At 36.9% G+C, this 27271-nt stretch overlaps 1 long non-coding RNA gene across 2 annotated transcripts in view; it reads right to left on the bottom strand.

Annotated features, from left to right (window-relative positions):
- LOC140631899 (uncharacterized) overlaps positions 1 to 27271 on the bottom strand; it is a 60283-nt gene that overhangs the window by 21083 nt on the left and 11929 nt on the right. Inside the window, exons 2-3 of one of the 2 annotated variants that reach the window (XR_012029440.1) lie at positions 26388 to 26582; positions 4781 to 5792 (exon numbers count right to left, since the gene is read on the bottom strand). The exons of the other annotated variant lie outside the window; for it this stretch is intronic. This is a non-coding gene — a long non-coding RNA (uncharacterized lncRNA). Of the gene's footprint in view, positions 1 to 4780; positions 5793 to 26387; positions 26583 to 27271 lie in introns of those variants that run through there. 2 annotated transcript variants of the gene reach the window in all.

The raw sequence follows: 27271 nt of genomic DNA, 5'->3' as shown, positions 1-27271 counted from the left end.
TATCTGTGCCCATCCATAAGGAAGGAGTTGAATAAGTTTATGAAGCATCGTTACAATGAAATACTCTCCAAAAAAAAATGAGTACATTATACACTATATGGATTTGGAAATCCCACTAATGTATTTTGAATGAGAAAAAAATAGTTATGCTACCTTTGATTTAAGACAGTGAAAAATAGGATTAAGAATATATATTTACATTTGCTAGTAATAGCATAAACTCTGGAAAGATACACCAGAAGTCAACTAAAATAATATCCTTTGGGAGGAGTGTTCTTGGGGGACTAGCAATGGGGTGTAGGGAAGCAGGACTTATTTCTGTAAATCTCTGTACATTGGTTCAGTTTATGTATCATATCATGTGAATATATTGTTATAAAAATGAAGCATATTTTAAAAAGCAATTAGCATTCAACCAATGATGGTGATCTAAATAGTATCTTTACCCTGCTAGGTAAAAAGACTTGTCCTTCAGACTTACCCTAATTTTCCGTTTTGGGATAGATGAAGGTATCTCATGGTGGTGGAGTGAGGGGAACTTGGATGCCTGCCAGTGACCTCTCTTTTTTGCCTGGTCATGCTTTCCTTCCTGGCATCTGCAGCTGAAGTTGGCAACTGTTGTCCTCTACTGTCTGGTCTTTCTTAATGGGTCTGGCTGAGTGGTGCTACCAAGCTGACTTAGTCTTAGGATTTGTTGGTGCTCAAGGCTTCCTAGGTCTCACCCATATCTTCCATCTGGCTCTACTTTGGGTCTAATGCCATTGCCTCTGCTATAGGACCATCCTGCTCATGCCTGCTGACTTCTACAGAGCAATCTTAATGTTTGATCCTTATTCCCTACCTCATTTCCCACTTCCACTTTCAGGAAACCCTGGGACCAATCAGTGACACACAGGAATTAGAAGAGTTCTAATATAAAAAGTTCTGATATAAAAATACAGAAAGCTGTATTTCTGTCTATATCTACCATGGAGAGAACTTTCCAATTCACATTGATGTGGCCACCCCCCGCCAGAGTGTGGCTGGTATGTGAAAAACTTGCAAGGCTATCTCCCCCAGAGGCCCAAATTTGAATTTGTACAAACTTCTGTCCTTAGTATTCCCTTCCACTTTTCTTATATCACTGGCTTTGGCCCAGAGAAGGAAGTTTTGTTTTATAATTTTTACTTTTAAAAGGAGCAAATGTTTTTTAGATGTCTATTTTCTGTTATGACTGGAGAGAACATGGGAGTTTGATGTATTATCCTTTGTACTCTCCTGAATTTTTTTTTAACTTGAGGGGAAAAATTCATTTGAGCTTTAGATTTAATGATGTTTTGGGGCCATTTTAGAGCTATTTTTTGAGGGGACAAACTGGGATTTGATTCAGGATTATGATTGATTTGTGAACTGCACAGATGAGATAGGGAGGGATTTATGAAATTAAAAATGGAAGATAACTTCCAACACACATACTCACACACACACACAGAGTACATCAGTCATTGGTTTTTATTGTTGTTGTTGTTTTTTTCCTCCACTATCCAGAATATTGTTTCAAATCACTAGTTTATTTGGCTAGTTCAAATCCAGCCTAGGAAACAGATAAGACAGCTTACATGGCTCTTCCATAAATCTAGCTTTCCTCGGGCATCAAAATTTGGTTTTTGAAGTCCATTCATTTGGTTAAGAGAATGCTGACCTTCTTCCTTAGAAATACATTTTATTTAAGGAAAAAAATGTACTCAGAAAAATACTACCTCTTTGGGAATCTTGGCCTTCAGATCTTCAAATCTGCTTTCAGATTTCTTTTATTTATTTTATTTTTTTATTTTATTTTATTTTTTTTTATTGGTGTTCAATTTACTAACATACAGAATAACCCCCAGTGCCCGTCACCCATTCACTCCCACCCCCCGCCCTCCTCCCCTTCTACCACCCCTAGTTCGTTTCCCAGAGTTAGCAGTCTTTACGTTCTGTCTCCCTTTCTGATATTTCCCACACATTTCTTCTCCCTTCCCTTATATTCCCTTTCACTATTATTTATATTCCCCAAATGAATGAGAACATATAATGTTTGTCCTTCTCCGACTGACTTACTTCACTCAGCATAATACCCTCCAGTTCCATCCACGTTGAAGCAAATGGTGGGTATTTGTCATTTCTAATAGCTGAGTAATATTCCATTGTATACATAAACCACATCTTCTTTATCCATTCATCTTTCGATGGACACCGAGGCTCCTTCCACAATTTGGCAATCGTGGCCATTGCTGCTATAAACATCGGGGTGGAGGTGTCCCGGCGTTTCACTGCATCTGTATCTTTGGGGTAAATCCCCAATAGTGCAATTGCTGGGTCGTAGGGCAGGTCTATTTTTAACTCTTTGAGGAACCTCCACACAGTTTTCCAGAGTGGCTGCACCAGTTCACATTCCCACCAACAGTGTAAGAGGGTTCCCTTTTCTCCGCATCCTCTCCAACATTTGTTGTTTCCTGCCTTGTTAATTTGCCCCATTCTCACCGGTGTGAGGTGGTATCTCATTGTGGTTTTGATTTGTATTTCCCTGATGGCAAGTGATGCAGAGCATTTTCTCATATGCATGTTGGCCATGTTTATGTCTTCCTCTGTGAGATTTCTCTTCATGTCTTTTGCCCATTTCATGATTGGATTGTTTGTTTCTTTGGTGTTGAGTTTAATAAGTTCTTTATAGATCTTGGAAACTAGCCCTTTATCTGATACGTCATTTGCAAATATCTTCTCCCATTCTGTAGGTTGTCTTTTAGTTTTGTTGACTGTATCCTTTGCTGTGCAAAAGCTTCTTATCTTGATGAAATCCCAATAGTTCATTTTTGCTTTTGTTTCTTTTGCCTTCGTGGATGTATCTTGCAAGAAGTTACTGTGGCCGAGTTCAAAAAGGGTGTTGCCTGTGTTCTTCTCTAGGATTTTGATGGAATCTTGTCTCACATTTAGATCTTTCATCCATTTTGAGTTTATCTTTGTGTATATGGTGAGAGAGAGTGGTCTAGTTTCATTCTTCTGCATGTGGATGTCCAATTTTCCCAGCACCATTTATTGAAGAGACTGTCTTTCTTCCAATGGATAGTCTTTCCTCCTTTATCGAATATTAGTTCACCATAAAGTTCAGGGTCCGCTTCTGGGTTCTCTATTCTGTTCCACTGATCTATGTGTCTGTTTTTGTGCCAGTACCACACTGTCTTGATGACCACAGCTTTGTAGTACAACCTGAAATCTGGCATTGTGATGCCCCCAGATATGGTTTTCTTTTTTAAAATTCCCCTGGCTATTCGGGGTCTTTTCTGATTCCACACAAATCTTAAAATAATTTGTTCTAACTCTCTGAAGAAAGTCCATGGTATTTTGATAGGGATTGCGTTAAACGTGTAACTTGCCCTGGGTAACATTGACATTTTCACAATATTAATTCTGCCAATCCATGAGCATGGAATATTTTTCCATGTCTTTGTGTCTTCCTCAATTTCTTTCAGAAGTGTTCTATAGTTTTGAGGGTATAGATCCTTTACATCTTTGGTTAGGTTTATTCCTAGGTATCTTATGCTTTTGGGTGCAATTGTAAATGGGATTGACTCCTTAATTTCTCTTTCTTCAGTCTCATTGTTAGTGTATAGAAATGCCACTGATTTCTGGGCATTGATTTTGTATCCTGCCATGCTACCGAATTGCTGTATGAGTTCTAGTAATCTTGGGGTGGAGACTTTTGGGTTTTCTATGTAGAGTATCATGTCATCGGCGAAGAGGGAGAGTTTGACTTCTTCTTTGCCAATTTGAATGCCTTTAATGTCTTTTTGTTGTCTGATTGCTGAGGCTAGGACAGATCAACAGAACCAGGAGTTGGTTCTTTGAAAGAATTAATAAGATAGATAAACCATTAGCCAGCCTTATTAAAAAGAAGAGAGAGAGGACTCAAATTAATAAAATCATGAATGAGAAAGGAGAGATCACTACCAACACCAAGGAAATACAAACGATTTTAAAAACATATTATGAACAGCTATACGCCAATAAATTAGGCAATCTAGAAGAAATGGACACATTCCTGGAAAGCCACAAACTACCAAAACTGGAACAGGAAGAAATAGAAAACCTGAACAGGCCAATAACCAGGGAGGAAATTGAAGCAGTCATCAAAAACCTCCCAAGACACAAGAGTCCAGGGCCAGATGGCTTCCCAGGGGAATTTTATCAAACGTTTAAAGAAGAAACCATACCTATTCTCCTAAAGCTGTTTGGAAAGATAGAAAGAGATGGAGTACTTCCAAATTCGTTCTATGAGGCCAGCATCACCTTAATTCCAAAACCAGACAAAGACCCCACCAAAAAGGAGAATTACAGACCAATATCCCTGATGAACATGGATGCAAAAATTCTCAACAAGATACTAGCCAATAGGATCCAACAGTACATTAAGAAAATTATTCACCATGACCAAGTAGGATTTATCCCTGGGACACAAGGCTGGTTCAACACCCGTAAAACAATCAATGTGATTCATCATATCAGCAAGAGAAAAACCAAGAACTATATGATCCTCTCATTAGATGCAGAGAAAGCATTTGACAAAATACAGCATCCATTCCTGATCAAAACTCTTCAGAGTGTAGGGATAGAGGGAACATTCCTTGACATCTTAAAAGCCATCTATGAAAAGCCCACAGCAAATATCATTCTCAATGGGGAAGCACTAGGAGCCTTTCCCCTAAGATCAGGAACAAGACAGGGATGTCCACTCTCACCACTGCTATTCAACATAGTACAGATTTCTTTTATATAGAAAATAACTTTTGGGTTTGTAAGCCACTGTAATTGGGTTTCTTTTAATACCAACCTGAAGCAGTCATAGGCAGGAATTTGTTCATTCATTTACTCATTTATTCAACAGATTATTATTGGGCATCCAGATTCCAGGAAGTGCACTAAGTACTGAGTATTCTGGGACCATATATTGGAATAATGAACCTTTTAAAAGAATAGTAACAACAATTAACAATATTATGCTGGGTCCCTTTTCCACTTGCCCCTCTAAATCCACTCCTCGTGCATCCTGCTCTGTGCCCCTGCAGGGCTGACCCATGTGAATGTCATCACTGTGTATTCCCTAACTCTTTCACTCTAGTTAGGTTATTTTCCCCCAGTTCTTTCCCTGTGGGATTTCCATAAACTGGCTTCATCCATTTACTGAAAGTCACAGCTCCTGTCAGGCAGCCCTCTCCAACCATTCTCTCTGTCTTCAGGTTCTGACAACTGCTCCCTTTTCTTATTAGTTCAGGCCCCATTGTACTTAGCTCAGGTCTCACTACATTCTTCCCAGACATTTATAGAGTTCCTTTCCAAAACTCTTCTCAAACTAATCACCTGGAATGTGCCACCTGTTTCTTTTGGGGAACCCTAATGACACAGCTCTCATTTATCAAGAACTTCTTTTGGGCTACACACTGCTTATGCCATTTCATTTGAATCTTGTCCACACTTAACCAAGTTAGGCTGATGAACAGAAGTTAACTATAACCACGTGGTTAACTAGATTTTATTTTCCTAACCAGGAATCTTATAGAGATAGGTTTGCCCTTATAAAAAACAAAAACAAAAACAGTATATTTGGCACTTAACATGGGTGTACCCCTCCATCTTGCTCCCCTCCTCAGCTTTTCTTTCTGTGCCTCTTGTCCACAGAATCAGGTGCTGCCTCTCGGGGTTCAAGGCTCCCTCCTCTGGTACCTGACTCTGGTCTGTCACACCAGCACTGCTCCTTGCTCCAGCCACAGTTACCTTCCCTATGAAAGGAGGGGCAAGTTATTAAGATAACAACACCACAGCACTTGCTGCTAAGTATTAATTACTCCCTCTCTGGGGGGCGGGTAGCAAGAACTCTTGTTGACCTAGTACCTTAATTTAAACAAGTGCTTAACCTGTACTAGTAGTTTTAGAGACTGCTGTGATGATTTAAAGACATGTTTTAGTGGTTATGTTATTATTGACCGCAGACCCAGTGGTACAGAGTGGTCTTACGCAAGGCATTAGAAAAACTCTCATATTTGGTTTTATGAAAAAATTCTGTGGCAGTTCTCCACCAGAGTAATTTGATTCCTGAAATCGTTTTCCCTCATGTGTCTTCACAAATTCTGAGTTACATATTCCACATGAGGAGAGGAATTCCCCAAGCAACACGTAGAATTAACAGAGGTAAGAAAGAAAATCATTTTTGGTGGTGGAACAATACTCCCTGTTACCTTTCATTTGAGTAGAAAAAGCCCAGCCAAGTCCATTTATCATTATCAAGGACAATAAGTAATTTCACTTCCTAAACACTTTCACATTCTCTTCCCACATTATAATACAATTTTTAAAAAGAGCTGTGTCCAAAAGTACATTCAGTATGTTTCCCTAGACAACAGACATTCTACATTGAGTATGTGTTTCTAGTATTACTGGGAGGCAGGGGAAAAAGATTCAAATGATTTGAATTGTATAACAAAACCTGCATGCTGGGAACTCTTTGGGTCACAATTCCAAAAGCAGCCCTCCAAATATGCATGTCCTGTTTGCATTATCCAAACAATTTTGGAGTGGTTTAGTGTATCCTAACAGAAGCCTTGTTTATACAGAATGATAACGATGGCCAAGAATTCTGCCAAAAACATTTTGTAGCACAGGTATGAGGCTTGCCTGAAGTACAGAACTCAAAAAAATCCAGTAGTCATCTGGTTTAGCTTGGTTCATTTAATCCCAGTATAAAGTTTTCAAAAAAATGTGGAATCCCTTGCAATATTCCACATATGATGGTGGAGAGAAATGTACTACTCACTCCTATGAATTTTCCTTGACTACTGCAGTAATAAGATAGATACTAAAGACTAGAATAACTCTGACAGTTTTAAAACATGGGACAAATCATAAGACACTTTTAATCACAGGAAACCAAGGGTCGCTGGAGGGGTGCGGTGGGGGATGGGGTAACTGGGTGATGGGCATTAAGGAGGGCACGTGATGTAATGAGCACTGGGTGTTGTATAAGACTGATGAATCACTAACCTCTATCTCTGAAACCAATAATACATTATATGTTAATTAATTGAATTTAAATAAAATTTTAAAAAATTAAAAAATTCAGAAATAAAATTAAATAATAAAACATGGCTGCAAATTCTTTGATGCTCCTCCCATTGAGAGTTGGGAGCTTGGCCCTTCTCTTTGAATTTGAAAACCTAGTGACAATTTTGACCAAGAGAGTAGAGCAGAAGGAATGCTTTGTGATTTAGAAGTCTGGGTCATAAAAGGCCATGTGGGCAAGCCTTGTTTGCTGGAACATTTTTCTTTTTCTTCTTCTTTTTATTAAATTTGTTTTCATTTAAGTTCGATTTGCCAACATACAGTATATACACCCAGTACTCATCCCATCAAGTGTCAAATTTGAGAGGGAGACAAACCGTGAGAGACTCCTAACTCTGGGAAATAAGCAAAGGGTTGCGGAAGGGGAGGTAAGCAGGGGGTTAGGGTAATTGGGTGATGGGCACTGAGGAGGGCACTTGGAACATTTTTCTTAGAGACTTGAACCTCTCTGTTAGAATCTGACATATTGAGTCTGCCATGCTGGGAAGGCCTGGAGTAGGCATTCCAGTTGATGGTCTCAGCTGAGTCCAGGCTCCCAGTCATCCATCCCTACCAAGGACACATGAATGAAAATGACTTGGACCTTCCAGCCCAGCCCACATTTTCCAGCTGAATACTATTAAGCAAACAGAAAATCCTCTAGGCAACCTCTGCCTGAAATCCTGAACCACAAAATTGTGAGATATTGTTTTAGCTACCAACATTTGGGGAGGTTTGTTTTATAGAAATAGATAACTAGAACCACTGCCTCCTAAGTTATCTTAGTCTTTGATCGGCATGCCACTATTAAGCAACCTAGCTCTATCTAATAGACAAGAATCTGAACCACAAAATCACACAGTAATGCAGTGCTGGAGCTTGATTTCAGTGATTACTGAGAACTATGTGTTCTTTCTTCACTATGACATCTTTTCATGCTTGTTATAAAATTTTCAAACTAGAATATTAAAAACAACCAAGTCCACTGGCTCTCAAATTGTGTTCTCTGGAACCATAGGGTTCCAAAAAAGGTGACTCAAGGATAGAATTGCCAAGCAAGGGAAGTTCTGGCTCTGTTTCAATCCACATTTGTTCTGCTTTTAGTAGCTGCATAAGACATTAATATTTCACTTAAGAGATCTTTTAAAAAATGTTTCATTACTAAAACAAAACTGTCAAACAAAAAAGTGTTCAAAACAGTGATCTCATCTGAAATTCTCATTTTATAATTAAAAAGCCAAGTCCTGTGACTACACTTACCATGGTGAACAGAGTAATCTATGTAATTGTTGAATCAATATGTTGCAGGCTTGAAATTAATACAACGTTGTATGTTAATTGTACTTCAATTTAAAAAAGCCACATCCTGAGAAACAAAGCATCTTATTCAGTATTATATCGAGTTATGGGCCAAATTCTGATTCCTATCACATTGATTTTACCATGATTACACAACTAGCCCGTGTCATGAATATTAGCCAGACCAAACATTAAGGTGAGTTAATTTATCCAATCAATATTTTACTGAACACTCGTCAGGTACCAGTTCCCAAAGCAGGTGGAGATGTGGTGTTGAACATTGGTGTACATGGTCATTGCTCCCATTGGTGTGACCACTTGACAGGAAATAATTATCAACCAGTAATCCACATGCTTCCTTTCTATAAATGGCTTTGGCGTCTGTCACAACCTTATTCATAACAAGAGCTATGAATAGGGAAATGTTAAAGTCATATCATTTAGTCTCTTGCTGAAGACAAATGTCAATTTGTAAGAGAAAGAGAAGGAAGGGTGCAGAAACTATAATATTCTAGAAATAGTAATAATTAGCTCCCAATTAAGCAGAGAGGGCCATGTGCATAAGAGTATAAGGCAGCCTGGAATTTTTAAGTTGTTATAAAATTATCAAAATGAATCTTCAGTAAGTTTTACGTACTTCTTTAAGTTGCTTATTCAATTTTGTTTGAGAACATCTCCTTAATTGTTCCAAGAATTTTTTCAAGTACTACATGATTCAGGGAGCATTTACATAATATGCTCTATAAATATTAAACTAAACTTAAGTAGGAATGTGAGACAGTTTTGAAAAAGAAATGGGCCACTTGAGAGGGTATCTGGACATGGGTAATCTCCAAGTACCTACAGGCATAGAGATAACATATCAAAATATCTCATCGAGTCATAAAAATTCAATCTCTTCAGGCAAACCAGTTATAGAACTTGTGAACCAAATAACTCTTTATGACTCAGATAACACCATGGACTCTTCACTTTTAAAGGTGCAAAAAGATGTTTTAAACTTTTTAATTTAAATTTAAATAGGCAAAGTTCTGCCTGAACTCTTGAGAAAGTCTAGCTATAAGAACAATCTTTCCAACACATTCTCTTTTTTAAAAGACTCCAGCTTTGGCAAAATCATCTTCAGTTCATCTACAAATATTTTACTTTGCATAGTCCCAATTTAAACTGAAAGTATTTTTTCTTTTTTGGTAGAAAAAACTTATTTGTCTGGCATTGTCATCATGGGATACTGTGCTACTATAAACTAAAATTCCAGAAAGTGAACATATGTAGTTTGTACAAATTATTGATTTTCACATCTATAAAAAATAAACAAAAATATCTCTTACAAATTTATTTTATTCTTTTAAAAATTGCTATTTTATTTATTTTCATTGAGGTATAATTGACATATTATATTAGTTTCAGGTATACAACATAATGACTTGGTATGTATATAAGTACCACATCTTTATCCATTTATCCATTTATGCACACTCAGGTCATTTTCATATCTTAGCTATTGTAAATAATGCTGCAATGAACACAGGCATCCATATGTCTTTTTGAATTAGTATTTTCTTTTTCTTTGAATAAATATCCAAAAGTGAAATTCCTGGATATGGTAGTTCCATTTTTAATTTTTTAAGGAACTTTCATACTATTTTTCATAGAGGCTGCACCAATTTACAGTCCAAACCAACAGTCACCAGGGTTCCCTTTCCTCCATATCCTTGTCAACTATTTCTTGTCTTTTTGATAATAACCATCGTAACAGGTGTGAAGTAATAACTCAGTGTGGTTTTGATTTGCATTTCCCCAATTAGGGATGTTGAGCATCTCTTCATCTGTCTATCTGTTGGTCACCAGTATGCCTTCTTTGGAAAAATGTCTATTCAGATCCTCTACCCATTTTTAAATTGAATTGCTTGGTATTTTTTTTTTTTTACTATGGAGTTGTACAAGTTCTTTATATGTTTTGAATATTAACCCTTTATTAGATATATGATTTGCAAACTTTTTTCTATTCAGTAGATTGTCTTTTTTTTTAATGATTTTATTTATTTATTCATAGAGACACACAGAGAGAGAGAGAGAGAGAGGCAGAGGCACAGGCAGAGGGAGAAGCAAGCTCCATGCAGGGAGCCTGATGTGGGACTCGATCCAGGGTCCCCAGGATCAAACCCGGGGCTGCAGGCAGCGTTAAACCGCTGTGCCACCGGGGCTGCCCAGTAGATTGTCTTTTTATTTTGTTGATGGCTTCCTTTGCTGTGAAGAAGCCTTTTAGTTTGATATAGTCCCACTTATTTATTTTTGCTTTTTAAGTCAGATCCAAAAAATTATCACGAAGACTCATGTCAAGGACTTTACACCTATGTTTTCTTCTAGAAGTTTTATGGCTCCAGGTCTTACATTCAATCCTTTACTTCAGTTTGAGTTAATTTTTGTGTACAGTATAACGGTCTAGTTTGATGCTTTTGCACATGCTGTTCAGCTTTCCCAACACCATTATTGGAGAAGCTGTCTTTTCCCCATTGCACATTCTTGACTTCTTCATTGTAAACTAATTGACCATATATGCATGGATTTCTCACCCTAATTTATGCTGATGATTACTTAATCTTTGGTGATTTGAATGAAATAACAAAGATTGAGCCTCAGCATCACATTGCAAATATTTATTCTCATTGTTTACGATAGCATAAATCATGAAAAATACGGGGTTGGGTCTCTAGTAATGCTTGAGCAAAACCTTGAAAATGCTTTTAAAATCAATCTTATATGTGAGTTTTTTACTCCCATTTGTTTAAAAATAAAAAATAAACCTCATACACATATATAAACACACACACACACGCATAGTTACATATATTTATCTATCCCCCCAAATCACAGATTTTTGTGATTACAGCCTTTTTTCTTGAAGCTTTATATATCATGCTGTTAGTACAGAAACCCATCCCAAAGACAGTACTCAATAAATATTTGTTGACAGAGTAGATAATAAATAGTACTTTATATAGCATCTCACCTACATTGATTAACTTCGTCTTGTTTTTCACAGCAACCTTATGACAAAAGAAGGTCAACTTAAAAAATGAGGCTTAGAATATTTGTCACTTTTACAGTCATAGTATTATTATGTGGTGGAACCAGAACTGAACTTCTTTGACAGAGTCCTATCCCCTTTTCCATTCCTGGACCTAATTCTTCTCGTAGGAGGAAATAAAAGCTTTCAGGCTTTTTATTGTTATTGTTTTTATTCCAGCAAAATAAATCTGTGTTATATTTATTCTCTAGCACTTTTCTCATTTGTTTCACAATACTTACACAATCTGTAATTCCCTCTATATGTGCGTATTTGCTTGTTTATTGTCTGTGTCTCCTACCTAACTGTAAGTTCTACATGAGCTGGGAGCTGGTCACTTTCATTACCCAGACCCCAACCCAGTGCCTTTTGCATAGAAGGCATAACATATGTTGACATAACAGAAATGTTTCCATTCTGTCTTCAGTCCCTAACTACAATAGTGTTAAGAAGCATGTTGATCGTGTGCGGCAGGTAGTGCTGAGGAGATGAGGTGTCACAGTTGGCACCACAACCAGGCACCTCAGATCCTATCTTGCAAACTGACTACACTCTCAAAGCCGAGTAACTGACATTAATTATCAAATATTAGCTTTCTGTCTCATTTGAATGTTGTTTTCCAAATGAGTCTGACATTTTGGTCTGTGACTGATTACCTACATAGGAAAAATAAAAGTTTAGAATCCTTATAACTTGCAGGACTTCCTTCGATTATTTTAAGTTTTATTTTTTTAATTTTAAAAATAAAACAAGTACCTGATACAAAACTCAAAGAAATACTATATTAAAAATAATTCTTCCACAAATCTGGTCCCATTTCCAGAGAAAATCTCTTGTGTAGTTCCTTGTAAATCCTTTCACAAAGGTGTGATTAATTTACTCCTGTATGTAGATACATGCATGTATGTGTGTCTGTGTGTGATCTTATAATTTATTACCCAAATCAAGAACACTTTTGAGGGTGAAAGAAGGTGCTATTAATAATCATGTAGGGACAGCAAGCACAAACCAAGATTGTCCTTAGCAAACCTCAACAACATGTTTACCCAACCTTGAAGTGCTACCCTAACCTTGGTAGTGTCTGCATCAGGATCGTGCCCGTTAAGGGCCTGGTTTGCTGACCTGTCCAGATGTTCTGTCCTTTTGCTTTAGAGCTTGGTCTGTGATGAAGATTTTTCTGGTCCGTAGGGAAAAAAGAATTAAAATCCAATTTTGAGATTTGTTTTAAAGCTAAATTGATTCAATTTAAAATTTTACATCATATTCTGAGATTATGCTCTTCCCACTCTTTTTAGTACTTAAATGTCATTTCAAGTGTGTGATGGAAGACATCATTTTTTCTTCAAATTTTTTTGATGTCAGTTATAGTTTGGAATTCAGTTACAAGGAACAATAACCCATTAAAATAGGTCTAGCAAAAGACTGGTAGTAGGTAGTCATGAGCCCCTATGAAGGTTCAGTGGTGTCACCAAAGACTCAGGCTCCTTCTAAAGCTCTGCTCCTCCATCCTTAGCATGATACTTCCTCAATTCATGATAGACAGGCAAGGCAATTCAAGGCATCACATTCAAGTTCCAAGCAGAAAAGTAAAGGGAAAGGGACTTATTCATAATGCTTAGTTGACTAAGAATTTGGCAGAAGGAGCCCTCCCTAGTAGATGTCCTTTTATATTTCATTAGACAGAACTGGGTCATGTAATGCCCTTCAGACGACTCACTGACCAGGGGACACAGCTGGAGAGCTGTTTCAAAACAAATCCCTATCATGTGATACCTCTGCTCTAACCTTCAGTGGACTCTCGGTTGTGCTTGGGGTAAAAGCCAAAGTCCACCCTGGCTCTATACCATCCAACCTTCACCAGTGTATTCCCTGTTGATCTTTCCCTCACTCATTCTCACCCTCATTCATCCTATTCCAAACACCCTGCCTGGCCTCTTTGCTGTTCTTTGAATGCACCCAGCATGCCTCCTCCTAAAGGCTTCTATGCTTGAAGCGACCTCTGCTTCCAGATGCCAGGGTGACTCACTCCCCTTTCACTGAGGCTGTCTCTAGCCATGTAAAGAAACCACCATCCTCCACCTTGGCCTGCCCCTTCCTACCTCATTGTGCTCAATTTTTCTCCCTAGCTCACCATCTGGCATACTGTATTTGCTTATGTATATAGTTAACTGTTTTCTCTCACTAGAATATAAGCTTCTCAAGGGCAGGGGCTTGGTCTGTTTTGTTCACTGCTGTATCCCTAATGCTTAGGATGGTGCCTGACTCATAGTAGATGTTTGATGACACATAGAATCAATGGATCAATGAATCCATTGGTCTTGAGTCTCATGATTTACCCTTAGGCTAGAAGTAAAGGCCTACCCTTCCTAAGTTCAAGAGATCTCCTCTCTAACTGAAGGAGTCTGACTCTTGGGATGGTAGAAAACGCTGACAGGTAGGTAACAGGCAGTGTCTGCTACAAGGCTCTTACTTAGGAAATTGAAGTATTGAAAACCAAATTTGGTTCCACTCTATCTATCTATCTATCTATCTATCTATCTATCTATCTATCTATCTATTTATATTTTTTAAAAAAATTAAATTTAAATTCAATTTGCCAACATATAGTGTAACACCCAGTGCTCATCCCACTAAGTGCCCTCCTTAATGCCTGTGACCTAGTCTATTTAAAAACAAACACCAAAACTATAGTATCTAGAAATCTTCCTGGGCACTGACACTATTGCCTTCCCCTAGCTTGCTTCTGCTCTGCCCCACCTACAGAGCTGCTGACTTTAATCCTCACCCCTGCTGGGTTGGGTGACCCTTCTGGGACACTTCTTAGCTGTCCACCTTCTCTTCCTTAAACCCTGACAGTCTCCACTTCCCAGGGCTGCCCTGTGGGTAGCTCTTTTCTCCACTCTCTAATCCCCCCAGCTGTTGAAAATGAGACCCAAACAAATAAACCACTGTTGTTTTTTTTTAACTATACATTTCTAAGAAGCCAACCAACACTAAACTCTAATAACTACATCACTCAAGATTGAAACAAAATCTATTAGATACATCAAAACAAAATATACTAGAAGCCATGTATGAAATGTTTTATTGCATGTGTCTTCAGAATTTCCAAAAGATAAAGTCTCACTCTACTTGTTACTAATTTGAATCAAGATTTTAGTCCTCAGTCATTGATCGCCTTTGGAAATGTAATTAGATTCAAAGTAACATTTTCCAAATTGTTGTTTTAACTCTCACAAATTGTTTCTTGCCTCTGAAGTTTACCTCTCTGCCTCCACTCCTCCCCACCCCAACCCAGATGTTACAAACTTGTGTGCGGGCAATCTAAGATTGTTTTTTTAGCAATATGATGACCAAATGTTAGGAAATTGGTAGCATTATGCCTAATTCTGTGTTGCACAATTCAGAGAGTGGATGTGTATCTACAATGTGTAAAATAGCCAGTGGGGTTGTGGGTGGGAGACAGGGGAAGGAAGGCAGATTCCCCCCCATCTCTGGTGTGCACAGAACATCTGCTCCTTTATGTTAAATGGAAAATCAGGCTCATCACAGCACGATAAACCAACTTCTGAGGTATAATTGGGTATTTAATATTCAAAAGAAATAAAATGCTCTGTAAAAGCAATTTTCTCTTGGCAAGTGGGACTTCCCTTTTGAAATTTTGTATAAGATTAAATAACATTTATCACTATTTCGACACTGGATTTCAAAACAAACCTAAAAGTGTTTTATAGTGATTTGGTCTTAAGATGATAAAGAGACTGATGGCCCCGTTGAGGAGAAATGATGTGTAAATTTTCACAGAGTAAGGTGATGTCACCACCATTGAATGGAATGTCTCCAACCCCTTGGTCTATTTCCTACATGTATATGTAAACATGTGTGCTGAACATACATTCCATTTGGTTAAATATCCATAAACTGCTGAAGAACTGATTGGGGCAATACTATCTGGGATTTATGGAATGACAGATCTTTTTCTTTTCTTTTCTTTTCTTTTCTTTTCTTTTCTTTTCTTTTCTTTTCTTTTCTTTTCTTTTCTTTTCTTTTTTAAAGTAGGCTTCACACTGGGTGTGGAGCCCAATGTGGGGCTTGAACTCACAACCCTGAGATCAAGAAATGAGTTGAGATCAAGAGTTGGACACTGGGGATGCCTGGGTGGCTCAATGGTTGAGCATCTGCCTTTGGCTCAGGTTGTGATCCTGCAGGTCTGGGGATTGAGTCCCGCATTGGGCTCCCCATAGGGAGCCTCCTTCTCCCTCTGCATGTGTCCCTGACTCTTTCTCTGTGTCTCTCATGAATAAATAAATAAAATCTTAAAAACAAACAAAAAAAGAGTTGGACACGTAACTGACTGAGTCACCGGTCAACCCATGTCGCCCCATGGAGTTACAAATCTTAACAGAACTTCCCTTAATGGTGTGGAATTCAGAGGAAGGGAGATCCCTTTTGTTCAGAGTGGTAAATTAAGGTGAGTACTTTTATCCCAATATATATTAAATTGAAATAATTTTTCTTTCTTTGTGCTGGGTGTTCCACTTCACTGACTGCAGTAAGTTGAATATCCAGTTAGGTTAGCACCACCAAAGAACATTCTGTCTTCTAAATAAATACTTGGGTTCATCTACAAAAGGTTGAAACTTTCCAATAAAAGCAAATACAAAGACATACTTTAAATAAGCTGCATGAGCCCTCCCATAGTTTCCTATGTCAGACTCCCAGAGAAAGCCCATTATTCCTCCAAATGAGTTTTCTGATCACTTAAACAAATAGAGCGTTCAGTTCCTCTCATTACTTGTCATAATGAATATTCTTAAATTAATGTACCACACAGTTAATATGTATGACATTGTTGTTTTCTTACAGATTTGCTGTCAAACTTTGAAATAAACAGGTCCATAGTGAGAGAATAGATCTATATGGTTTCAAATATTTCCAAAGCTCATTTCTATTCCTTCCACTGTAATTTCTGAAAGAATAACAGAAGCATAATAAGGGCTTCCTTTCTTGAATATAACTTCCTGAATCTACTGAGAAATATAGGACACTAAAAACGCTAAGCCTCAAAACTGAAATCTTCCAGTATAGGACACTAAAAATGCTAAGCCTCAAAACTGAAATCTTCCAACATTTATCAACAAATATTAGCTTCTCCATCATGCTCAGAAGTGGCTTTAAATAGACATTAGAATTTTCCATTGCTATCAATGTGGTTTATAGAAGTGAAAAGATGGAAAAGAGATGAGAATCTCCTTCATTCCTAAAGGGCAAGATGCTTTTTTTAAATTTTTTTTTTTTTTGGCAAGATGCTTTCTAAGATGAAATTCAAGATGTGTATACATATAGGTCTATTCCAAGTTAATATGAACATTAGGACACATTTTGAAATATGTACATTTTTAAGAGGAGGACTTAAGTGAATGTGTATTTATTAAATAAAAGATACTAAGAGATAAAGTGATTTTTTAAAAGAAGTATAGGTGTTAAGTTCAGGATGATCAGTAGTCTGACACAGGTTATCCTCTCATGATAGGACGTGTCTCAGGGGAAATTTTCTCTCCTCAACTTTAACCTCCCTAGGTAAGGTCTGTTCCCTCACTTTCTCCATTTCATTTTCTGAACTTTACTGTACTATTCAGTGGGGGCTTCGTAATGCAGATTTTCACAATAATTATAGTAAATGAGTATGAATGGGTCCTAGAAGACTCAAAGGAAGATCAAGAGAGCTTTAGTCTTAAAAAGAAATGAGTATGGTCAAAACAACACAACTTAGGAAAGCCCTAAATGAACTTGTAACTTTAAAAACATAGCTTTCTTGGTGAACTCACTGGGAGGAAAAAAGAGCTAAATGTATCCCTAGAAAATGGGTTGTTAACTAAAAGGCAGTTAATTTTAGGGGAACATTTTCCAAACGTGATGACTCTGATTATTCAGTATTAAAATCAGGTCTTTTTTTGGCAATAATTAGAAAACTGGGTCAGTTGTCAATTTCACAATGGGTCAAAATTAAAAGGCCTCGCTTTTTGGCCTTTTTCATACCCATTGGAGATATTCATAACATAATAGAATAATCCATTTTAATCTGTACAGAATCTTGGAAAAGTCCTACTCTATCTACTCTCCCTGCTTCCCAACCCACTCCCTGTTTATCTTCTGATGAGAGAATAGAGAGGCCAGAGAGCTTGTGGAAGGCCACCAGCGGAGTTGGAAGTAGCCTAGGATCCAGCATAGGAACCAAGAGTTCACTTGCTTCTGACTTTGCTCAGGAAGTTCTCACCATTTCAACTTTCTAAAACACAGTCGTCATCTTACCAATTCTTGGAAAGTTTTGTGGAAGCTTTCACCTCACCCTGCCTCTGCCACTCCTTTGTAAGACCACGATACACAATACGCAGGACACCTGTCTGCTACATAGTAATCGCTGATTTCCTTTTCCTCCTTCATTAGACTGGGAGGACAGGTATTGCGCATCTGACTTTCTGTATCTTCAGTGCCTACATGATATCCAGAAATATTAGGATCTTAATGATCTATGTATTTAAAAGTTTCATTCAATAGTTATAGTCTCCTCCTTTCTTCTTCTTTTTTTTTTTTTATAGTCTTATTTCTAAGACTACATTTTCCCCTATACATTCTATGCTTAGGCAATATAAACATTTATTTTTAAGATTTTATTTTTTAAGCAATCTCTACACCCAACATGGGGCTTGCACTCCTAGCCCTGAGGTCAAGAGTCTACACCAACTGGGCCAGCCAGGTGTCCCATGTAAACATTTATTTTTATTATTGCACCAAAATTTTGGACTTTTTGTTGCATATTTGTCTTGCTTGTCTATATAAGATCCATTTTCATTGTCAGTTAGCATTATTGGGAAATAGTGTGTGGTTGTGTCGGGTGGAATCAACCTTCAGCTCCAGTGGTCTCAGGAGACCTGGTCACTATCTCATGTCTTTGGCTGGAGAAATTGTATAGAACTCAAGAAGATGAATCTCACTAAATCCTAGAACGCTTTGGAAACTCTTTTGGAGAAAATTCTCCTTAAGGTAAAACTGGTATCAGTAAATTTGATGTTAGTTTATAACTGTCTGGGGCCACTACCTAGAGCCTGAGAGTGCAGCCAACACTGAGAGAAAAAGAGTTGTGGGGAAAAACAGATAAACATTTGATAGTATCCCTCATTATTTTGAACCTAACCATACCTGGAATCAGTATTATCAATTACAATGCCTTTGGCTACATATAACAAAACATTGCAATAGAAGTGATCATTGCATTTCAGCTAACAAAGAGTTCAGGGGTAGATTGTTCCAGATTTGCCCCACATCTCTTGCGTAACCGTGGCAGCATCACATCCTCACGCAGCCATGACTAAAAATAGCAAAGAAAAGTCCTTTTGGGGGTTCCAAGTTGACTTTTAGTATCTCATTGGCCAGGATTAGGTCACATGCCCATACTCTAGCTACAAGGGAAGTTGGGAAGCTGGGTAGGTCACTTTCGACCTGCCCAGTGAGAGATGGGCCTTTCTGGCAAGTGAAAGAATGGTTTGGGGTGGGATGTTGGGGACAGGGGGTGACCATTAGTAGGGTCTACTACACTGATTTTCCAAGTACCTGAGGAAAAATAGTTCATTTTTTTAAGCTACTTTGAATCAGCTTCTGTCCTTTGCAACCAATTATGCCCAATAAAATATTTCATTTTAAAAAATTATCTTATTATAAATCTTAAAACATTTAAGAGAAATTTCTTATAGATAAGTGTGCTATTACCAAAGAAATAAAAATTATAAAGATTGTTCAGTTTTAGAATATGAGTTTGCTGTCCATATCTTCATATAGGTGACTCAGACATTGCCATGTGTTAAGTAGACCACTCACGCATTTACTGAGAAGATAACTGAGCTGATATTTCACAAATAGAGTTTTGGGACAATTTCAGCATAAGATCAGTTAATATTTCATAGGGTTCTTCATCTTTATCTTGTTTTCAATTGTTGAGATAAAAATATTTTCAGAATTTAAGATTACTGGGCTCTTTCATCCACCACACATTCTGTAAATGCATGTCATTCCATTGCTCACTGTTTAAAAATTTTTTTACAGAAAAAGACCAAAGAGCATAGACACATAAAAGCTGAACTCAGATGACTGGCAGAATTGGGACTCAGAAATGTTCTTCTCTTCACATGCACAAAAAAACTAGGCTGCTTTCAGTAAAAATTTTATTTCTTTAGTGCATTTTTTGGTGATTAACTTTTTAAGGCTTGAATCATTTGCAAATTAGATATTCTTTCCAATTTTTTCTAAATGATGTTGCCTTATTTTTTCAAAAACCAGGACAGATGGCTTGTTTATTTTCAAATTTAATTATAGCTGTACATATGAGGAGCCAAATTGTTATTGCTTTTTGTATTAATTTTCTCAAAAATTTTCAGGCACTTTAGTAAATACTACATTTCCTCAGCTTTCATAATGGGTTCTGGAAATAGGTATCAGAAGGACAGCTGGACTAATTAGGAATGAGTATTATTTAAGAAATGAGCTTTGTACCCCAACCATGATGTAGAGAGATATTAAATTCTTCTGAGTATAACTATAGATTAGTGAATAAAACTATAATCTGATCAGGGAACTAAGATAAAGGCCAATCCTAACTGTAGTTTAGAAGTCTCTCTAAAGTCATTCCAATATTTTTTAAATCTATGATGTAATTCAAATTATATGTTAGACATAATATTTTTTAGTGCAATCAGTACCTAAAATATGAAGATGATAAAAATAGACAAATTGAGAAAAGTTGGGGATAAAATCAAACTTGAATGCGACCAGGCCTCCAGAGCTTCTCAACCTTAGCACTATTGACAATTTATCCAGATAATTCTTTGTTGGGGGAATGGGGTTGACCCACTTCCTGTAGGATGTTTAACAGCATCCCTGGCCTCTTCCCACTAGATACCAATAGAACTCCCCTTCATTGTGACAACCAAAAATGTTTCCAGGCATTGACAAATGTCCTCTGGGGTCAAAACTGCCTGGATTGAGAACTATTAGTCTAGATCCTACTCCAATTTACAAGAAGTTCAGAGGACAGAAGAATGGGACATGCAATCAACAAACCTACACTGTGGGAAGTTATGCAGATCAAATGATCTACTTTCTTTTCTGCAAATAAATTGTAGGAAAGAGTAAAAAAGGGATTAAAAGAGACTGAAAACGAGGCACCTGGGTGGCTCAGTTGGTTGAGCATCTGACTTCGGCATGGGTCCTGGGATTGATTGGGCCCTGTGTCCTCTGGCTTCCTGCTCTGCTGGGAGTCTGATTCTACCCCTCCTCCCTGCTCATGAAGTCTCTCTCTCAAATAAATAAAATCTTAAAAAAAAAAGACTCAAGAAGTGTATTAATCAATTTCAATATATGGATCATATTTTGACCTTGATTCATACAATGTAAAAATGTTATGCCGTGATAAGAGAACTATGAATTTGCTGGCTGGATATTTTATGACAGTAAGGAATTATTTAAATTATAGGACTGTGGTTATGTTCCTATGTCTTTTATAGAGCCTACTGAAATATTTTCAGAAGAGGTGATATGCTGTTTGGTATCTGCTTCCCATTCATCAGGGCTGGAGCTGGAAGGAGGGAGCAACTTAGATAAAGCAAGATTGATTATGATTTGATAGTGTTGAACCCAGGTGATGGATTCATGAGAATTCATTAAATTATTCTGCTTACTTAGAATAATGTTTAATATACACCATAATGAATTTTAGAATATTTAAACATCTTTTTTTAAATTAAACAATTTTAGCTTCATATACCATCCTTATACTAGCAGCTTAATTTTTTTTTACTGAATGATTTATTAGTTACTAAGTTTATTGTCAAGAGAAAACACAATGCATTTGCTTTAATCTACATTTGGCAGCTCTATTGGTCAACTTAAGTATTGTTAAGTCGCTATCTTATATTAAGTAGAGCAAAATCTGACACATGCCCAATATAGTAGTTTTCAGGTGGTGGCCTTTACCGATCCTAGAGATCCACAGAAGTACTTTCAAAAATATTTGATTCAAATATCAATGTTTTAAAATTTCCAATTACTTTTAAAAACTGCCATTTAAAAAACTCAATTTGAATATCTACCTATGTATTACCACATGTGCAGGCTAATTTGATTTTCCTAAGATTAAGAGTGAAGTTATTTCTGTTAACACTATTTTGTTAAATAAAAAACACCCTGAGAGTACAAGGTGAGTGGTTGAAAAGCAGTATAATTTCCATTACAGTTTATGTGAATCCAAATTTTTTCATTGTTTTCTAGCTCATGCCCAAGACATGGGTGTTTAAAGTACTTTATGACTGCAACTTGCAATCAATGCCCAATATTAATATTTTGTTTATTGTTATTTTGTATCAATGTAATACTATAGAAATGTTTGTAAATGTAATAAAATAATTTTATGCTAATCAAGTCACATTGTTTATACATTTGAAAACAAATGGTGGTGTTAGAGCAAGAAGTTTGAACATCAATGTCCATGTGGAAAGAATTGTCAAAGCAATCAGCTTTGAACAAACATACCAGGTGTATCTGAGGCAGGACCACATCTGGTGGTGAAGGAATGAAGGAGGAATGAAGCCTTATACATTAGACATTTTAGTCCATCTTAGAGCCCTATCAGGCCAAGAATTACATCTGGTTTGGTCACAACCATGTGCCCAGACTATTACTAAGGTAATGGAAGCTTTAGTTCTCACCTGAATCTTTATTAGCTCCTACCAAGACACTCTAAATTCAAACTTTAAAAATATCAGTCAGGATACCTGGAGAGAAGAGAAGTCAACTCAGGAAGATTGAAGAGATTCTAATGAAGGGCCTTCTCCCTGAGATATGAGCTGAGAGAAGGGAAACGACCAGCCATAGTGAGGTACCTAAGGTCTAGCAACAGGGGAAGCCATTGGTGTCCCTATGCCTAGAAAGGTAAAGAGAAGAAGTGATACTACTGAAACCCAAAGGCAGTTGGAGTCTTGAAGTAGGCATACAGCAAGGACTCAAAGCAGCAAGGAAGGAGGAAGAAACACAGACCCCTCTAGTCCCCCATCCTTCAACTACTACCAGTGCCTCCTTCTGGCTGAACCAACCAGAGGCCAGCAGCAAAGGAGCTTGGGAGATGCGGGTCACAGGGGTCAGCCTCCACAACACAGCCCAGGATAAGGGCAGAGAATGGATGATGGGCACGGATGAACAATGAATAATCAGAAACCGCCCTTTTCCCTCAAATTGGCAAAATGAATATTTAAAATCCTTAGGCTAATGATGTCATGGATTAAATAACAAAAGAATGAAATCAAGTAAATCCTTCAATCTTGGGTGACACTTGGGTGACCCATAGGAATTAAAAGCAATCCTTGTTTCAGCTTCTTAAAGATTCTGTTTATGTGAACAGGGTCTACATACTTCTAATAAGTTCAACATTTTCATCCTGTGGTGATCTGTTGATTCAACTTTGCTCTCTCCCTGGGGTGGCCATCTTGTACAGTGTGACTTGTACAGTGTGGCTCCAGGAACTTCAACTTTCAGTGGCATCTGCTGAGATGGCTACTATCTTGTCTGCTCCTTAATGACAGGTTCCCACCAGTTGCTGAGTGAGGATGTGCCCTCACTGCAAGGTCCCTTCAGGTCCACTTCTTTCTGCAACCCCAGTGCCACTCTTGAGGCATGCAGGGATCCACATGCTGCTCCCAAGCTATGCTGGGTTCTGGGAGGGCTAGCAAGGACTTGTCCCTCTGGGCATGGAAGGGGGTGCGGGGATCCTCTCCACTCCTACAAAGAGGTGAGGGAAACTGTTGATCCCTTTTCCAGCACATTTACTTACTGAGACAAGCATCCCTTCTCTGAGGCCTCACTGCTTCTCCAATCTCTATCCAGGAGTGAGTCCTAGGTCATCCTGATCTTGGAGCCTGATCTGGGGTTTCCTTCTTTCAGGGACACATAGTTTCTAAGCTCTCTTCACTTCTCCTCATACTTTTCACCTCTCCTAACCAGTTGAATCTTACCAAGTTTGAGAGTTGTGTCTGTGGTAGAAACTAGAGTTTTGACATTTTTTTTCTTTATAGCAAAAAAACATATGGCTCTAACCCTATCAGACACAGGCTCTCCTATTGTACTTCTCTTCTCTTCTCTTCTATCACAAGGGGAAAGGTAGTGTAGTAGGCTCTAGAGTCAAACAGACCTGGTTTAAGTCCCAGCCAGGTTGGCCATTTATTAGTTGTGTGAATTAAGCAAGATACTTAATTTGTGAGTCTTCCTCCCTTCCTCTCATGTATTCACCTGCCTCAGAGCTGTGAGGATCAAATAAGATAGAACATATATCACCCTAAATATCATCACTGCAGAATGAAAATACCAAGTAAATATTAGCTGCACCTGCTGTTATTATTATATGTAAAGTCTCTAATTCATACTTTATATCATGGAACTACTGAAAAGATTAAGTAGTACCCAAGCAAACAGATTTCAATTCCATTTTTAAGTGGGGAGAATATTTAGAAGGCATAGAAAACAAAAAAATGGAATGCTTTCATAAGCACATTATTTAGTTAGTATACTAAGGTCCATAGAAATAATTTAAGAGTAGGCACATAAGCTATGAAATCAAAGCCATTGGGAAGATACATATTACTTCTCAGTAATGTAGGTAAAAAAGGAATTGGCTCCAATTAAGTTAAATGATAAATTTAACATTAAGAATAATTGGTTAGAATTTTCAAGAATTGTGTTTTCAGGTTAATAATTCTGTTTATCTTAATTCTGCAGTTATTTTCACATTTTTCTATTTTAATGTTCACCTGTAACTTAGCAATTGCTAAATGAAGTGGTAAATTCTATAAATACATAGAGAGAATGACATTTCTCAAATACAGTAACCATACAAGAGCTTAACCCCTTGTCAGAAATCTACCATCTCTTCGACATGCCTATGAGTCAAAGACTTAATTCTTAAGAATTAAGACTTATTCTTAATCGATATTTCAGATTCTTATTCTTTACTATAGCTTGCAGGTAACATGTTTCTTGCTGATATTATATCTTCTGCTAAAAGATAAGTCAAATAATTTGATTCTTAATCTCTTGGGTTCTAGCTTAAATTAATAAGAGATTTGTATAGCAAACATAGAGTCACAAAAATTGAAACCAGGGTACAAAATAATTAAAAAATGAAAGATGTTTATGTACCCTTTTATACTTTTAGCTAAACATCTTGAAAATAATTTTCCCCTAATCAATAGTTTAATAATGAGAGGAATGTTTGTGCTCTGAAGTCAAATATCATTAATTGTAGAATAAATCAATTTTCATAAAATATATTAGAAGTAGAACTAATAAAATTACTGCAGTATTATCACATTAGTATACAATAATTAAAGAGAAAATGAGCACATCAAATTTAAAGGATGAAAACATGATTTATAATATCCATAAGGATTAACAACTTACAGCAGAATCACTTATTTATACAGTTTTGGTTTATTAAAAAATAGAAGTGTGAAATGACTAAGACTTATTGCTGACTGACCTATTTTAGAAAAAAGCAAGTTGATTATTAGGAAAGCAATTGAGAGCCAAGAGAAATAATCTATCCTAATTGATCATTAATTAATTTTGACTGGTTATTCTTGCTAGACATTTGTATGAAATTATTAATATCGAAAGTACTTCAATAATTTAGCCAAGTATTTGACATAAGTTATTTTAATGATACATGAAAGATATCTTGTTAACATTCTAGAATGAATAACTTTATTCATACCATCATAAATATGATGAACATAATAACAGTTTTAAATTTGTAGTCTCATTTTTTAAATTAATTACTATGGCATCAGGCTGACATTTTACCTAGTGTTGTATAACCTTTTGATATTAATCTTGTTAATTTAAGTTTTGAAATGTAGCCACAGAAATAAATAATGATGATCCTAAAAAATTATTTAATGTTACAAAGTATATGAGAGTATTGAGGCTGAGGGTGGAGGTGGCAAGGCTTTTTGTTGTATTTTTCATCTGAAAAATTAGAGACATTATATTCAACAGATGAAATTGTACATTTGATTATACTTCCAACTTTTGTCCAAAAAAACCTGCAAATAAATTCAACAGCATTGAGGCTGACTCTTGGCTTTAGACAGGAAAATGTGACTATTGTTCAAGAGCTTTATCTTAAAAGCTAGATCTTGGTTTATATATGAAGAGAAAAATTTCTGCTACTACAAAGAGGAAATAAAATTACTTTCTCAGTGGACGAAGGACTATATTTATTCTGTGGTGGGCACAGCTATAGCATAGTGCAATCAAGGAAGCACTTCATTTAAAAGACATTGCAACTGTCACAACCACTGAGCCCCTGGTTGATTACTGTCTTGTCTTATCCAGACTATGACAATTGGATCTTGGAGGCAGGAAAACAAGTAGCTTGGTAGGATCTTCAGTGCTGAGCATCTTTTCTTTTTCTCACCCTCTATCTCTCCATTTAACTGTCCGCCTGTCCGACAGCACTAATAACTTTTAGGCTCACAGTTGGAAAGACAAACCAGAGTAAGAACCTTTGATGTTGTCCTAGCAAGATAAACATATGGAGATGGCCTTTGGGGAGACCATGTATTGGAACGTGGATGAACTCTTGCCAATACTGTAAGCAGTATTGAAATGATGGAAAAAATAAATATTGCGGTAGTTCATCATTAACAATCAATTCAGGTCCTGAAGTAAATGTTGTCATGGAAAAGGCCACATCAGAAAACAACTGTGTGAATTTTTTTATCATATGTTGGAATTGTATATCATGCCATATAGTATTATCAATGTTTATACAAATACATAAGAAATAAAAGCTGGAAATTTATCATATTACCAAAGATGTTTTAGAAGGGATTATCAGGGATGCCTGGGCGGCTCCGTGGCTGGGCGCCTGCCTTCCGCTCAGGTCGTGATTCCGGGATCTGGGAGTGAGTCCCACATCGGGCTCCCTGCCAGGAGCCTGCTTCTCCCTCTGCCTATGTTTCTGCCTCTCTCTCAGTCTGTGTCTCTCATGAATAAATAAATAAATCTTAAAAAAAAAAGAGATTATCAGTATACCCCAGTAGTATATTAAAGGTACTTAATAAGCAGTAAATTCTTTTGTTATTTTTATGTTTTATAATGATTACATTGTTTCTACTCTCTTCTACAAAACTGCAGAATAGAACTATGTAGATATTCTCTAAAGCTTGTTCTAATTTCTAAAATTTTAATGATTAAATCTTCTTTGCTCTGAAAATTCTATAATACATTTTGCCAATAGTTATAAAATTCTGACCTGATTAAACCATAAAGAAGCCATCCACCCAGACCGTTTTTTGCTAACATTGCTTACAATAGATTTAATTCTATACCTTAGAAAAATATAGCATAGCATCTGCCTTGTACACTTGGTGATAATTACTAAACCATTCTCGTATTCAAAATATACCCAGTAAAATCTTCTATCTTTTAACAAATCCAATCTGCCATTCATTAAAATGAATTTTCTTGGACAATCAAAATTTTTTCAGGGGAAATATCTTGTTGAGTAATAAAAAGGTGGTTAAATGCTTAACCAATAATTTGTTTCCTCTAATGAGTTAAGATCTAGGAAAAAATCAATAAGATACATTAAGGGCATTTTAAGTATTTTTTTACTTCTACAGATACTTTCAACTTACACAACTCATTTTTGTTAACACTGCATTATGTTAAAAAGCAATTTATGATAATCCA

Source organism: Canis lupus, chromosome 4 (assembly GCF_048164855.1).
Source record: "Canis lupus baileyi chromosome 4, mCanLup2.hap1, whole genome shotgun sequence".
Lineage (NCBI taxonomy): Eukaryota > Metazoa > Chordata > Mammalia > Carnivora > Canidae > Canis > Canis lupus.
The sequence above is the reverse complement of the archived record's forward strand: the minus strand, read 5'-3'. Positions and strand labels throughout refer to the sequence as shown.